General features: G+C 41.9%; 1 long non-coding RNA gene across 1 annotated transcript in view; it reads right to left on the minus strand.

Annotated features, from left to right (window-relative positions):
- LOC145422594 (uncharacterized) overlaps nucleotides 1-12,888 on the minus strand; it is a 51,409-nt gene extending 38,521 nt beyond the window's left edge. The window contains exons 1-2 of the long non-coding RNA XR_013903908.1: nucleotides 12,694-12,888; nucleotides 6,958-7,297 (exon numbers count right to left, since the gene is read on the minus strand). This is a non-coding gene — a long non-coding RNA (uncharacterized LOC145422594). The remainder of the gene's footprint in view (nucleotides 1-6,957; nucleotides 7,298-12,693) is intronic.
- Between the last annotated feature and the right edge of the window lie 4,047 nt (nucleotides 12,889-16,935).

Below are 16,935 nucleotides of genomic sequence, written 5' to 3' on the forward strand. Positions count from 1 at the left end.
GGCTAGGACAACGCCATTTGTCATAACGTCAGCAAATTCAATAATTAATGGGCCGTATCCTATCACAGCTCTCCAGTTTGCCACCCCCCAGGTCTCAGATCTCTGTCCCCCAATGTTCAGGAGCATATTGTAGGCTCTCTCCATGGTTCACTGTGAACATTTAATTTCTCATCATTATGAGATGTCCAGTTGCATCCAGACAGTTATTTGCTCACAATGACAAACATTTAAAAAAATTGCTGCTCCCATTCACATGGGCTCCAAGTGAGACCCATCCCACCAGGGAACCAGCATCTAAAATGTAGTTATTGACCAATATGAGTAGTTTGACACAGATGACAAAATTCCTCATTTGTTCCAATTCAAATAATGAAGTAAATATACTAAAATATGGAAAATATTCATTCTTGTACAAATTGTAAAAACTTGTACTTATTTATTTCTATGCATTAAAGAGTATCCATGCCTCTGCAGGTCTATGTTCATGTGCACAAATGTGCATAACAGTCTCAGCATTTGGTCTTGTAAGCACAAGGCCAAGGAAAAGAGATAGTGTATTATTAGGGGCCAGACAGGTGCCAGCCCAAACACAGCTGGCACCTGGGGATGGAGAGGTGGGCTGGACACTGCCACAACGCTTTTGATTAATGTAAGAGCGAGCATGGGCGACTGCAAGACTGGTTACACTGTGCCCTGCTCTGCTCCTGCCAAAGAGGTGCGTGTAGGTGAGGGAGGTCCATCGCTGGCAGAAATGTCTCAAAGCTTAGCGTTTTAAAAGAGTTACAGTGTTATTGACAATGTTATAATGTCCATGTACATGTTGTACATGTTTAGTCTCACAGAGGCCAATTTAAACAATTATGAGAGCAAAGCAGGGGAAAGTAGAGTAAGTTATACTAATTTATGATCATCTAGAGCTGGTCAAATGTAACAAGTGTTAGCACACATGCTCATTACAGGCAAACATATAAAGTAAGAAGACCCAAGTGTTGTAGATTTGGATTTTACAAGTTGTCCACTTCCACATACAACAGAAGTAGTGTTGGATGTAACACGGTCCAAAGTACAGACATGCTGGTACTTGCGTTATGAAGGCTCTTGGCATGCTGGGCACAAAAAATAAATAAATAAACATCAAACAAACAAATTGTTTTTCTTTCTGCGCACTTGCGTTACAATCAGCTGATTTCAGTTCCTGTGCTGGGAGGTGGAAACTGGTAGAGGGGCCGACTGCTTTTGAGGAGCAGAGATATGGAGATTACTTTCCTTTTTGTTGCACAAAAGGTAAAGATTGCAATGGTGAAATGCAAACTGCATCTAGGACAGAAACAACCATGTTATACTGCTAACACAACTTCAGCCCTCAGCAAGCATCTGCACAGACAGCATGCAAACACAAAGCTATCCAAGAACCCAGAGTGATGTTATAAAGCTGAGTGAATGCCAGCCCAAGCCCTGGCCCTGATCTTTAGCAGGTAACAAAGGCAGTGATGAGCAGGCTTGGAGCACTGTAGCCTCCATTTCTGACTTTACATGTTTCTACAGTAGCATTACTGTAGCGATCATTGTGAATATCCTTTAGGGTGGTTTTCTACTTTGCTTTGTGTTCAGATATTATAAACTTAAAGAAAAATGATATGTGTCATTAGGATAGGGATCTATGTTTGCCTAAAATCAGTATTGTTAACTGATAATTATATGGCAATGCATTTCAGGTCACTTTACAGAGTAACGGGAAAATAATATAGCATGTAGCATAACAAATTGCTGTGAATAAATAATGTGCTGTATTAATTTAAAGAGTAATGTAGTACTTTTTTGTTGTTGGTGGTGGTGGTGGTAACAAATAGGTAGTGTGGTAGCTAAGTAGTAATCAAGCTAATCATTTTCAGTAGTTAAACAGGATTTCGGGTTGTTGTCCATGAGTTGATTAATTTCTAAACTACTTCATTTCCCTTCTGAATTTGCATTTGATTATTGGATAAATTTTCGGTGCAGTTTTCAGTGGACTGTCGTTATGTCTTTAGGAGACGGGGAGCGATATCAATCCATTACACAAGCACTAAAGAAGTACAGCTACTTGTGAAAATCATAATTCTACATTCTCCCCTCTTCATCCATGTCCTCTACTAAATCCTACAACCACACAGATCAAACAACAACCACTTCTAGCACGAGCATGTGTTGAGGCAGCATGCCCTCCCTCGATTTCTTTGTTGATGTTGACATTTAGCCTGATAACAGAGGGGGTTCAGCAGTACATCACATCAAAGACATCACAAAATGCCGCTGTAGCGGAAGGTCAGGGATGTGTTGAATCACCTGACAGGGACGCTGTTTTATTCACCCTGTCATTGCATTTCATTATAGTATTGCATAGCATCAGTGTGCTTTACCACAGCCTCCATTAACACTACACTGGATGCCGTCTCCGAGGCAACATTCCCCTCTTTGCATCTTCCCCACCTCTCCACCCTTTTCCTCTTTTTCTATCCCTCTTCATCAGGCCACACCTCCCTCACCCTCCACCCATCACCCTCTCCCCCAGGTGGCTGTGGGGCCGGCCTGTCTGAAATGTGATAGGCATAATCCCATTTAGCCTAATTGCATCTGCGGGAGAGCAGCCCTATGTGTCCCATCGCGTGCCCACCGAACCCCTCAGAACACATTATGCACACATATCACATAGAAACCTCCTCAAAGCCGAATCAAATGTGCACGCACGCATGCACATGCTGAGCTCGTGCATAACACATGTACTGCACTGCACATTTCTTTGTTTGTCCTTATCGATAAATTCTCAAAAAGTGAGACACTGATGCTGGTGGGGGTCTGTGCCCAGTCTGCCTTAGCATAGATGAGAGAGAAGTCAGACAACCATGATAAAAAGAAGAGTGCTTTAGTAAATGGCCTAATGGAAAGACTAAGGGTTTAATCTGCGCATGTGTGCAGATGTGTGTACGCTTGTGTGCAGCGGCCCTTGGGGGTTGTGGTCCACCGTGTGAAGGGATGATGCTGCTGCAGGGAGATCTGGGGAGTGGTCCACTGCAACGGAAGCTTTAATGAGACTCTGTTCTCCCAGGCTACTGTTCACATACTAACACACCAGAGTGAAGAGGGGCAAAGGCATTGGGGCCAGTGGCATAGCAGCACATTAACGGTCTATTTTTTTGTCACTCAGAAATAGTTCGTAAAGCTGTGTCACCACAGAAAGTGTTGAGCCAACCAGGGAGAAACGCTACAAATAAGGCGATTTCTGAAGCTACAGTATCTGACCATTCAACAAGTCAAGAAGTTATATGAAGCCTGGACAAGGATTTAATCTGTGATATAGTCCATGCTGACATTTGTAGTGATTTAAAGATTTTTCATGATAATAAAGCTACTTTACTGTAGTACATCAGTCTGTTTTTTTGTTGTTTCCTCTTTGGGGTTTTTTGGGTTTTATTATGCGCCTTTTCCGAGGGAGGCTGTGACATACTGAGCAGTAACAAGGCACAGATCAATCTGCAACACAAAGGAAATCGATGCTCCGGAACCAAGTCACTCCGATGGGCTTAGTGCAGATCATTAGATTTGATTCGAGGAATAAAGGACCATTAAAATAAATGAAAATGAAAACAGATTCTGTGGAGGAATTTATTTGCATCCTAGGAATATAGTAATCGTGTTGAAGATGCCGATCATCATAAACATTGTTTCTGGAGATGGACGGTAATAAAAATAATGACTCCTTCGCTGTTTTGGTACTTTCTCTTAAATGCCAAGCATCACTGCAACCATGCATGTGGGGGAAAAAATACATGTGAGTCATAATCTGTGAAATGAAACTATTATCTTGAAAATAATAAATAGATCCACTCTGCATAATGCGATATCACACTTACAGAGTGCCATTCGGTACATCATTTTGAAATAAGATCCATATGGTCACACTGCTTTGGAGATAGGGATGGGAGAATGCTCAATCACCTGTTATTCTAAAGTATGGCTAAAACTGCAGCGCTGGTTTTTTAAATGAGACAGCTTGAAGTGTACCTGTACTGTTTAAGAATAGCCACTACATTACAGAATCTCCAGCTGTTCCTTTATCCCCTACTCAATCCAGTCATTAAAACTTTCACATCTTTTCAAACATTTGTTGAGAAAGCTGCTAAATCACGCTCTGATGTCTAAGCAGTAAACACAAATCACAAGAAAAGAAAGTTAGCGAAGGGATGCAAATATTAAGAAGGAAAGTCAGAGAAGGGCGGGGGATAGAGAGCTTGAAAATAACCATCTAAGCTTGCATATTGCAGCAGTGTTCACTTCTTAAAGTTGAAGGGTTTCTTTCTGTCTATGTGTGGATTTGTGTAACTTTATGTACTATACATGTAATTCTACATGCATGCATGCCCTCGAGGTCCTCGAGTCAAGGTGTGTGTGGGTGCAAATTCGATTACACTCGAGTTAAAGCAATTTCCTGTGGAATTCAATTCTTGTCCTCCGTTGCAGGTGAGATCCCCGCGGACGTCTGTGTCTTCTCAAAGAAATAAAGCACCTATAAACAGCAGCCTTAAAAGGAGGGAGTAGAGCCAAAATGCAATTAATATGCAAATTCAGGGGGAGACTTAATGGGGGAGCCTTAACAAACATTCGTGTGTTGGGAGATAAGGCTGTTTTCAGGTTGTTTTCCTCTAACCTCTGCCTGTCCAAAGTCAAAGCCTTGGGGAGCTGAAACTCTCGAAAAGGCGTGGATGTTGCCGGTAATGGATTATTGCACTGGGAGACATAGGGCAGGCTAGGGCTGTGTTTCAGAGTACGCGCTGTTTGTCATGTAGCGCAGTCGTGGAAAATGGCAGTCAGTTAAGTGAAACAATTCACTTCCTTCCTTTTTATATTATCCTGTCTCTTTCTTCCAGGAGTGAGCAATTTGCTGTGAATGCCATCAGAGTTTAGAGGGCAGAGGGAGGAGATGTAGAATAACTACCCTAAGGTGAGAGACGGAGGGCAGCAGAGAGAGGAGAAAGGACGCATTCAGACTGTGAATTCATTTCCCTTTCTCGGAGCCAGCAGCACTTCAAGAGGTTTATGGAAGACACGAAGAAGGAATAGGTGAGACCGCTGATGTGGAATGGTGTTTCTGATGATAGAGGCAGAGGAGAACGACACGTATGAATCGCAGTGATGGAGGAATAGTGAGGCTAGTGGTTTACAGGAGGGAGAGATCAGAGAGAAAGATGGACAGGTTTGGGTTACAGGCTTGCAGGTCAATGCTGCAGTCGAGGCCACAGCAGCTCCATCTGATGGATCCAAGTCCCCGGGGACTCTAACCCCTTTTCCATTCCACCCCCACCCCCACCTCTTCCCTAATGATTCATCCACCACCTCCAGCCCCCCGTGCCTTCACTATGATTCACACCCACTCCCCAGGCTAAATTATTGCTGTAGTCCCTGAGAGAGCTCCATCACTCTCCCTCCATCTTCGGTTATCATCAAACAAGTATATGAGCTGAGACCAGTGCCTGATTGCATTGAGGAGCCCAGCTCAGCAGTTTTTATGAGACTACGCGCATTTGTTCGCACACTCGAGCTCACACGCTGCTGGGTTTGATGGCACTTTAACAGGAAGAGTTTTCAATCTTAAAATGCTTGAGTGTTTACAACTGATGATTCAGAGTCGATTTAGTGGAGGGCAGTGTAATTCCACAGGCAGGACACTATAAATGTTGATTAGATGAAGGTTGAGTGGAATATCTAATCACCTGGGACCCATTGGTATTCTTTTCATATCGTGTAACCTCAGTGGAAGACAGCAAAGAAACAACTATAGTACATGATCCCTACCATCGTTCGTGTTCTCCAAACAGAATAATGTAAAAAAGAGGACTCGTCCTTTGATCGAAGGTTAAGATACGATAAGGTGAAACGCAAAACATCATCAGCCTCTAGTCTGTAGAACTGTCTGCTTCAAACTAATTGACACCACATCTATGAAGCCATCAGCGTGACTACGTTAGAAGTTTGCAGCTCAACAACAAACATATCATCTACAAACAACGGGCTAAACTTTCCCAAATTAGGATGTTACGCCAAACTTTTGTTTTTTAACGCTTGAGATTATGAGGGTGAACATATCAGAATTGGCATATGTTTGGTCTAATTATCATTTTTGAAAGCAGGTGCATTCTGGGAGAGCTTCATCTCCAGCGTCTGTCAGTAACAGCAGCTACCCAGACCAAGCAGGATATAAAGCCAAAAAAAAAAAAAAAAATCATATTACAAAAGGCAACTGTCAAATTTATTGCCCAGGACATAAGGATTATATTTTTAATTTTTATGAATAGTTCTTGTGTTGGGATTGTGAATTCTTATAGTTTGATTGCAGTATGTAAGTGGCAGGCTGGTCATTGAGTATGTGACTGACCGCTTGGATCCAAATGAGAGAAATGTCGTCATCGGAGGGTGAATGTGAGGTTCTGTGCAGATGTCTGCATGGCCTCCAATTTGTTGTGACCTTGCAAACAAAGTTCCTACACATGCTAAATTATAAGGCACCACTATGCACAATTAGACTATTGGTGTAGAGGAAATTACTCTGGCATCGGCATTTATTTTGCAAGTAATAGCTGCCGGTTGCTCAGTAAGTTCATGTCTTATCTACAGTCTACTGTAGTCTATAAACTTATACATATCACATTTAACTCTTGTTGTTTTACAGCATTGTGCTGGGTCAAATATTTCAAATAAAGCATTACACCAAAACCTAAGCCTGCTGTCTTGTTTTGCAAACGACTCTCAGTGGTTTAGCCAGTAAACGGTACTTGTACTCTGCCAATGATCTGCACACGCTACATGCTTAAAAGAGACATTTCAATTCTGTCAGCATCACAAAACTCTATGCAAATACTGCCTGTCTGCATGGCTTGGTAGAGGTGAGTGAGAAAATATGTGTATTTGTAATTTGGGTGAACAAACCTTTTAATGCATCCACACACAGACACAGATCGTCCTCCCACTCTGCCGCCAGGCAGGCACACACCGGGGATGATCTGGCTTGTTCTGGCCCCGTGATTAAAGTGTACTGCGCTCACCTGCCCAAGTCCAATCAGGGGCCCGTACTGATTGCGGCAGCTTGCAGCAGACAAGAGGGGACTGGGGAGGGGTTGGGAGCTCCATCACTGGTGAAGTGACACTGTGGTGAAGCCATGGCAGGGTGGCAGGAAGCTGCAGCCCCGGGGAGGATCCAGCTCTGCTCTCCTCTTCACTCCTCTCTGGCCAGACGGGGTGAATCAATCATCTCCAAAGATGTCAGCATCTGCCCAAGCAATTTCAGATTGGAATAAATGGCAGATGGGGATGTTGTTCCCTCTGTTTAATCAGTTCCACCAAATGTGGTTTTATCTCTTATAAAATGAAACCATCTGTAGCACGTAGGTGTAAGGATCAAGTGAGGGAGGACGGAGGGAGAGGGTGACAGAGGGAGAGAGGAGAGATGTGCGTGTGCACGCATATGTGCATGTGTATGCTTTTTAATGCGTATGTGTGTGCGTGTGTGTTTTTTGCGCGTTTGTGGCGATGGAGGGCAGGGAGAGAGATGGAACACTGTGAAACAGACGCAGAATAGTGGGAGTGAAATAGGAAAAAAAGAGAGAAGCACTTATCCATTATAAAGAGGGAAAATGTAATCTTAGTGCAAGCTCACACCTCCACTCTAATCTCCTCTTTCTCTCTCAAAGGAGTACCACCCAGGGGCCATCACCATTATATCTAGAACCATCTATTTCCTTCTCCTCCTCCAACCAGACACTAGGGCTGTAATTTGGTCCCCCTAGCCCCAACCGAGGCAGAAACATCCCTGACAAATCCCCTTGTTTTTAAGCAGGGATGATAGTGTATAACCATTATAGTTCTCAAAGCTTTTACTGTAGGGATTGTCTTGGTAACACTTTACTTTGAGGTGGCCTTATTTCAGTGTGCAGCCAATTATGGAAAAGTCTAAGTAGGAAAAAAAACAGTTTCAGTTAAAATCCTTTGATTACATTAAGTTAATGCAGAATCCAAGGCGGCTACAATGTCAAAACAAGCAGCTACATCTGTACACTCGCTCTTAGTGCTGTTCTAATGTTGTAAGCACATTAGGCACGAGAGAGACTTCTATTAAACACTGCAAAAGTAAAGTGTTACTAGGCTTTTACACAAGGTTGAGAGGCTGATAAGAAACCGGGGGAGATGCAACATAGGCGGCGGGAGAAGAGAGAAATACTGTAGGCGTCTGTGCCCCACTGTGTATGATCTTCACATGTTCTGGCTTATAGCTGTCATTAATGAACGTCTGACAGGGTTATTCACCGGAGACTCTGAGGCAAGAAAATTCAACACCTCCAGCAATACATCATCACTCTTCTATCATTCATATCCATGAAGAACAGGACTCCATATGTGGAGAGAGCCTGTCTTTGAAATGTATGTGTAATACTTGTTATTAAAGCGATTTTTCAAATACGCAAAACATAAATCTATAATTTTAGAGGATGAATGTGAAATTTAATACAAGTGCTCCCCACACCACCTCCCAAAAAAATGATTATTGTTCCCTGAGTGTCGACTGGAAGGCGGTCGACTCTTTTTTAGACTGCCAACATTAGGATTACACCCTTAGCCAACAACAAGTGATGGGCAAACTGTTCCTTGATCATTTTCTCAGCCAATCATTGAGCCGTATTTTTTTTTTCACTTGGCAACAGACCTGTAAATCTTAATTGTTAGATTCATAACAATTATGGTAATCAGGGGAAACTGATGAAGTACACAGTATGTCAAAGAGTATATAACTAAACATTATTACAGCTACTAGTGAGGAAATGGGACAAGAGTTGAATAAGTGAAACATGTTTTTAACAGACAAACTGGTCCAGGGTTTCTGTAACTCCTCTTAATTGTTATTTCAGCTTTGTAATGAAAATGTGTGCATGGAGTTTAAATCCAAATTTGAAAAAAGAATACGAATAGAGAGGTGAGAATAGCAATAAGGAAGAAGTAAATAAATAATGTGGTTTTATGACATTTAATTCACTAATAACATCTTTTACTCACGTTCAAATTCTTGCCACTTAATTAAACCGTAATGATATAATTATTAGCCTTAAATTAAAGCCGGTGTCTTCGGTCATTAATCCCTTTATGGGAGCAGATGATTTGAAATTATTTCTTTAACATTTTTGCCCAGTTGGGTTGAGTGAAAATATAAACTTGGAAAGGAGCACATCGATATCTTTTTGTGTCTCTCCTTGGAGTCATGAAATTTTAAGGAGGGATGAAATGTTCCTCAACATTCACTAAATGAAACTTTCATTTCTTGACGTGGTTGATGTGACGAGGCGATTAAAGAAAACTATTAAGTAATGTTATTTTAAATATTTGGGTTTCATTTTTAAGATAATACTTTAAATCTACAGTTACAAGCGGGCAGTTTTTTGGTCGACATACAAACTGCACTCCCTGTGTTCTCACTACTCCCATTTTATTTGTGGGTACAGGCAGATCTTTTTTCATTCACAGCACATTATCTACATCATTATTTTAATTAAATATAACAATAATTAGAGAATTTCTCATTCATGTGGATTTCTATCACGTGACGGTGATGATAAAAAGTTGTTCTATATAAAAAGCATAATAAATACAGTGTCTACTATGTCTCAAGATGCTTTCTACTGACCCTCCCTCCATCTGGCTGAAACCGTGCTCCAGTTGGGCACCCTAATGTGACGGGATGTATTGTGATGATTGCGAAAATGACTTGGACTCATGCGGAGTGCTAAATGGACTCTATAAGAGCCGGCTATATCTGGACAGCACAGTTCACATCCACTTTATTTTCTGGTTTTATAAATTTTTAATATTAAAGGCTAAAATGGCCCACAGTGCTATAGAGACAAAGAGACCACCCCCCGAAGACTAGCCTTTTAAATTGATGTCAAGTGAGAGGCGGCAATTATTCAAAAAGTATTTTTAACCTGTGAATCAGAACAAGACATATTACAATGGATGCGCACGGGCAACAACGATTTTTGCAAGGAAAAATTGGAAGAACGACAATGAAACTGAAGCATGCTAATGTGGGTAGCAGACTGAATCGGTCTTTTTCACCAAGTGGGGTTATTACACTTTCAGCGCTAATTTCTTAATTATGCTGTCTAGACTTTGTTCATCTTCACTCAGTACAGCTGGCCAGTTGGAGATGCGGCATAAGTGCAAGACCATTAAAAGCATATCATAGCATCATCAGGCCATCACAGGAATAAATGCTTACATTTCTAGTTAGGTTTCTCTGGTGCCCCTGACTGAAACGGATTAAAATTAAAGGGGGGAAAAATGGCATTAAAGCATTTTCCCCCCTTTTCTAACCATACACATTTAAAACTGAATGCACTGGATATACATAACTAGCATGGAAAAGCTAAGCAGAAGAGCGGATTATCAAAGAATATTAAACATTATGATGCATGTGAGACCTAAGTTTGGAAAATGAAATGAAAAAAACTGTCATCTATCACCTTATAGTGCCCTATGTAACCTTCCTATTGTAGCTGTAACTTTAACATCTCTGTATTCTGATAGTGTTTTTCTCTATTTGGAGCATTTTCTCACCCTGTATGGCATCGTAATGGATCGCTCTTATTAACCACTTTGGTAATAAAAGTGTCAGAACATTTTCTGTACTGCTACACCAAATGTATCATGAATGAGGAAGGGATAAGTGAGAGAAAAGAAAGAAGAAAGGCATCAAGTGAGCTGCAGCCGGTAGCCAATAAACCATATTCAGATCACAATGCTGGCACAGTTGCTCAGTTTGCTAAAAAGCATTTTCATTCCTCGTTTGTGGTACAATCAGTAATAAATGCTGTTACTGGTCTGTTTGACAGAACACTGTAGTAATCAGTCATGTGCTGATAATCAATACCGATTGGTCACAGAGCAAAAAGACAGGAGCCTGTTTGCGTTCTTCCAACTGCAAATAGAGCCTGTTATCTGCTGCTCGATGTCCAGATGCATTGTCTGAATAATCACCTTGTGAAAACCATCTTGCTTGTGCTTTGTACCTAACATGTCTGCTGTTCTATTTCTATGTTTCGCAGAGACCAGGAACCAATTTGGGCTGCAGCAGGCCTTGAGACAGTCAGGTAGGCAAGAAGGGAGGCGATAGCTGAACAGAACGAACAGCCAGCCATACATATGGATCAGGTCGACAGGCTGAGCATTAATGGCCTCCCTCTGGAATCTAAAACACCAGCACAGGCCAGAGAGGAGCTCCTGGGGGAAATCAGAATACCAGCAGCCATTCAGGTCAGCTTGTACTTGTTCGCTGCATGTTACAGCTCCATTTTCTTCCCCCACCCTCACAGTCAGAGAGCCTTCTCAGGGGTGATTTATACGCTTGTATTATGTATTGAGTGGAGAGCATTGTTGACTGCTTTCTGCAATACAATTGGGTTTCTGTTGAGAGTGGTTTGTAGAAGGGTGAAATATGGTTTAGATGAAAGGCTTGATTATGTAAGGCGACAAGGTGCTGCTTTTGCTGTTGGAGAAGTATTTTAATATAATTAGGGTGGCACTACACAAGCCTATGCTCCCTGCAAAATCAGTACAAAGGAGAAGAAACTAAAATGATTAGTCAAATTGTTATTGTTAATAATATTATTCATTAATGACAAATGAAATATTTCCTGGTTGTAGCAGATGCAATGTTTATTTAGATTTTATCATTTGTGTGAGTGTCTGCTCCTCCCTCAGCCTGGTTCTTCAGCCTTCTTCCTGTTAAAAGTGAGTTTTTCCTTCTCACTATCGCCAAGTGCTCATTCACAGAGGCCTGTTTGATCGTTAGGGTTTTCTCTGTATTATTGATGGGTCTTTCAATATATAAAACACAATAAAACTGAATTGAATTAAACTATATTTTTATAGTGAGTTTTCAGCACTTTTCAGCACCTGACACTGCTCGGATGCTCTCCCTCCGGCACACTCACATATATCCACCACTGTTTCATAAGTGCCCATTTATGACCATATACTGAGGCATTTGATGTGTTTTGCTTACTGTCTTACTACAGTTCTTAAAATACAGCTCTTTAAAAGTCTAATTTCCACATTAAGGACAACAAAGTTTAGAATTTAATTTCACTTTATTGATTTTGTGTTTTGTGTGCCTAGGCCATAACTTTATTGTCTCGTATACTGTATATACTACAGTAGGTAGACCTTGATTTTCCACTAAGCTATGCAATATGTGCTTCCAGCCCTGAAGCCGACACGTACGTGTATTTTGCCCTACAATATTGTTAAAGATTTTGGGGAAAACCAAGCACCAAAACGTGTACTTCCAGTGTGCCTACATTACGATATAGTAAGAATGAGTCAAATGTCGAATTATTTAAAACACAAGCAGAAAAATACCTGACACACAACAATAAAAAGGGGGGAAGTAACACCGTACAATTTCCCTACTGACAGTAACCACAATATTGCATACTGCAAGCAACCCAGTTGCACCCTGACTAAGAGATGTCATTATTTCACTTTCTGCCGCTTGCTATTGCTGTAACTCGTGCTGCTCTCCCGTGCAGCGATCTCCCCATCTTAGAAATCAAACAGTACAACTGAAACACTTTCATTCTGCCCGTTCCAGTTATTCAAAGAAATGTAGGCGCTTACTGACTCATGGTGCAGCTACAAGTAACACCACCTCCCAGCATGACTCCTGAAATGTTGCCATTTGTCACACGGAGCATCTTACAAAGATGGTTTTCTCGCACACTCGACAAACCTCTCTTTTTTGGTTTTTTTTTTACTGTTCAACCCTGCTGTTCCGTATACGTCACAGTCTACAGTAATTTAACCCATTTTATACTCCCCATCAAAAGTGGTGGGAGAACAAAAGGCTTTATCCGCTCTAGTTTAAGAATGCTGACAATGTGACTGTCATAAGCAGGACTTGTGACCTTGCTGAAGTGCCATTCCCACCCACACACCCATCATATCAATACTGCCTATGTCCTCACCAGTAAAGTTCTTGTAAGCAGTGACTTGTGACTGTGGCCAGACATTGGTGGCTATTCAGAACTGGTCTACTATTCATCAAAGAATTAATGTGTAATTGTTTTGACAAATCCTTTGTGTAATTAACATATTACCCCCTGCAAAAAATCCTCAAAGTCAATTTTTTAAAATTCCCAAGTACTAAAGACCTTTTGATAATAAACATTTCTGTTTACAGGGACCAAAATATAGACTTTTGAGTAAAGGGGGAGGCACTCAACACATGCTTTAACAGTCAAAGCAGAATATTAATCAGTGGTAAAGTAATACGGGACACAGAGCCAGGCCCGATAACACATGCTAAAATGGTCACAGTCAATATAACTTAATCTACGTCCATGCTCCATCTCTGCTGCCTTGAATTAGATCAGTAAAAACAACTAAATTTGCAAGCAAAGTGTTAATTTAAGTGTGAAAGCTTTAGCAAATCTGGTCCTTTTTTTAGAGTCCAACAGTGCCAGAGTCAATACAATTGAGAAACATGAGCTCTGCGCTGACACTCGTGTGTGTGCTCGTGTGTGAGAGCGCACCCATACCTCCTGGACTCAACACATATCACTCACTGATAGACTCCAACTAGTCGGCCCTATTCTTCCTACCCTCCATCCATCCATTTCCATCGTTGTGCGTCTTCTCTCGGTCTTTATTGCTGTCCACGCAGGGCGTGTGTGTGTGTGTGTGTTCGGGTGTGTGTTTTGCTACTATAGATGAGGCAGAGGGACGGCTATGTCTTGATGCGGCAGCAGCAGTAGCAGAAGCAGCCTGTGGAAACAAAGGCAGGGTGATTTATAGCCCCGTACTGAGAGCATAAATCACACCTGCAGTGCCGCGCCTTTAAACGCCCTGCGTCATGACAGCATTTACCTTTTATAAATGATTGGGCTGAACCTCCCATGGAGCCCGAGACCACAAAGCTCACTCACTCCCCCATCTAACTCTTCCTTTGTTTCACCTCTCTCTCTCTCTCCCTCTCTCTCCGTCTCATTTCAATTTTCTCTCCCTATCTATCTCGCATGTCATCCTCTCTTTGCTCTCGCATCTCTCTGCTTCTGCCTTCTCTGTCTCTGTCGAAATTTCGCCCTCCTTATTCATGTCCCGTCAATCCTCTTTCCTCCTATCTGTCCTCACCACAGCCTCTGTTTCTCCATTTGCAGGGCATGATGGGATGCTCCCAGTGGCGCTTCGTGCCGCACTCACCCAGTGTCGACATCTGTAGGGGATATATAGCAAAAGCTGCTTAAAAGGCGGCCGCAGCATCCACAGCCGTTTAGGAAATGAATGTGTCAGTCTTGGCCCTATCTGCCTTCCTCATGGCCACTTTTGTGTGTGGCAAATACACAACGAGGAGGAGGAGGAGGTGTTGGGGGGAAAATTACACATACACATACTCACACATACACACATAATGGCCACACCTGTGTCATGGAGGAAGTGTGAGGCAGAGAATACACAGCCCCAGCTGCAGGAGTGTGGCTACAGATAAAGGTGACGTCTTGAGGCCATTACTTATCCAGCACAGCAGCAAAGGTTTGCAGATATTATACCTGCTGTCTCCACATAATAGCTCTGGGTTGGAAGCCACGCATACACATTTGGATACACACACAGCATCCACACGCATGCAAACAAAGCGAGCGCAAGCAGCATGGGACACAGGCAGGCCCACACGTATTCAGACCACAAATTTATACACATTTTCAGTGCTAAATCGCAAACACACAGACACACACGGCGAGCTCTCGCCTCACTGACTTAAAACAGATGAAAGAGCTGGTAAATGAAATCTGACTCAACAGTTTAAAATGCAGCTCGGCAGCGCTGCGAGCATCAGTAGAATAAAACGACAATATTCCTCAAAGCTGCCACAGCAGCAGCCAGCGGGAGTATCTAACAGAGGTTTGTTTTAAGGGCTTGCTTTCCTTAAGGACACGGCATGTCTGGTACAGGTGTGGGAGAAGTATTTTGCTTTTGTTGGTGCAAAACACACTGTGGAAAACTCCCTATTTTAGATGAGTGTCTGCACATTAGGCGCTCATTATCAAAGTGACAGCACTGTAGAAAATACGCATTTTACAATCCTAAACCTTGTCGTGCAAAAAGAATGAAAAAAAGCGTCTTTATTCCTTTCACTTTACAACTTGAAACTCTAAAAGTAAGTGCCCTGTAACACCTAGCTCAGCTGCTACTGTGAACTACAATACCTGTTATTGTTCTAGTTCAGCAATTTTACATGTAAACCAAGAATTAATTTGAGTTCCCAGCAACTACACAGATGTGTCTACGCTTTATGATAAGAAACTTGGCTCAACTACTTAAATCCTCCCAGTTGTTTTTCTTTCCCCCCCCCCCCCCCCCCTATCTGAAAATTAACATCTAAAAAAAAACAACGAAGAGATTACATTTATTATTTGAACACGATGCAACACATTTTTAAACACACATGCTGCAGCTCCTAAGTGGGAATCAAATTAACGACTAACTTCCACGCTGAACAGAACCCATTTCATCATGTCCCTGAACAACCTACAGCACGCACAGTGAATTTATACCATCCATGCATTAGCGCTTCATTTAGTCCCAATTCCATCTGTTAAATCCTTACACACTTGATCTTCTCTCTCTAGCGCGGGGTTCTCATACAGTTCCAACTTTTCATGGCAGCAAATGAAAAAGAGGGACCCGGACAGACAAGATGAATCGAAACCCAGCCAGTCATTTCAGCTCCAGTTTGAATGTGACAGTTGTTCTTTGTATTTGCGTTGGACGGTCTACAGTGGAAACGAGAGATGCCCTGCAAATGTGAGCTATTCCTCTGCCAGGATGCCGGTTGTTCTACTGTAACTGAGCAGGAGCCTGTGTGTGTGCAGAAAATAAATACCAGCACCCTTGCAGCGAATAAAGCTTTGCAGACATTCTCAAGGTCTAAAGAGATTTTTCCTTTTTTTTTTTTGTAACAGACTATTATAGTATACATTTATTAAAAGAGACTCTAAATGTTAATGCTTTATGCATTAGCTAGAACATAGCTAGGGCTTTATACTGTTGGCAGAAAAAGCGGTTTATTTACCGTTATGATGCTGGGAAGATGAAGGCGAAGAAGGATGACAGCTTGTCACGAAAGTCAGCAAAAGATTGACAGTTGTAACTTTTTCCACCCTTTTGTGGAACCAGAATGACTCACTCATAAGTGAGACTAATGGTTTTATTCAAGAGAAAAGACAAACTCAAACATTCCCTCCTTTGGAGAGCAAGCTAAAACCCTCAGTGGAGGCTAAGAGGCTAATTTCCAGCTCCTATTAGCATGCCCTCTGTTAGTCTTGAGAAGCCTTGTGTGCAGCAGACCTGACCTCCATGTTTAAAACTGCACCTCAACACGGAGCAGGGCGTCCACTCCCCTGAACCTAACCTTGCACTGTCTGAGCTAAGGGATCAGCAGAAGCAATGGTCCATACTGTAGCTGCATGCACACAACCAACAAACATTGTTTTCTGTCTGGGGTTAATTGGTTTGATTACATGCCTTAGGCTATGGTGGATTCAGTAGGGGACTTTAGGCCTTGCAGTCACAAGGGCATATGAAGTATTCAGATGGTATTAATTAACTATTCATAGGAGTCTAGTCCTCTGCCCAAGGTAAGTGTTTACCTCATCTTTATCGCCTCCTGAAAGATCTCCTTTTATAGTTACTAAAAACTACTTGTCTACCTTCCTGAGTAAAGGTTTAACTATTTCAGCTATGCAAATTAATCTTGTCCCATCTGGTAGAAATGTTCAAAAAATGTCTTTGGCTATACGAAAAGTAAATATTGTTGATATGCCTGATCTGTCAGAATGAAATCTCAACAGCTTCGCTTTGCCA

This window comes from Astatotilapia calliptera, chromosome 19 (assembly GCF_964374335.1).
Source record: "Astatotilapia calliptera chromosome 19, fAstCal68.1, whole genome shotgun sequence".
In the NCBI taxonomy this organism is placed as follows: domain Eukaryota; kingdom Metazoa; phylum Chordata; class Actinopteri; order Cichliformes; family Cichlidae; genus Astatotilapia; species Astatotilapia calliptera.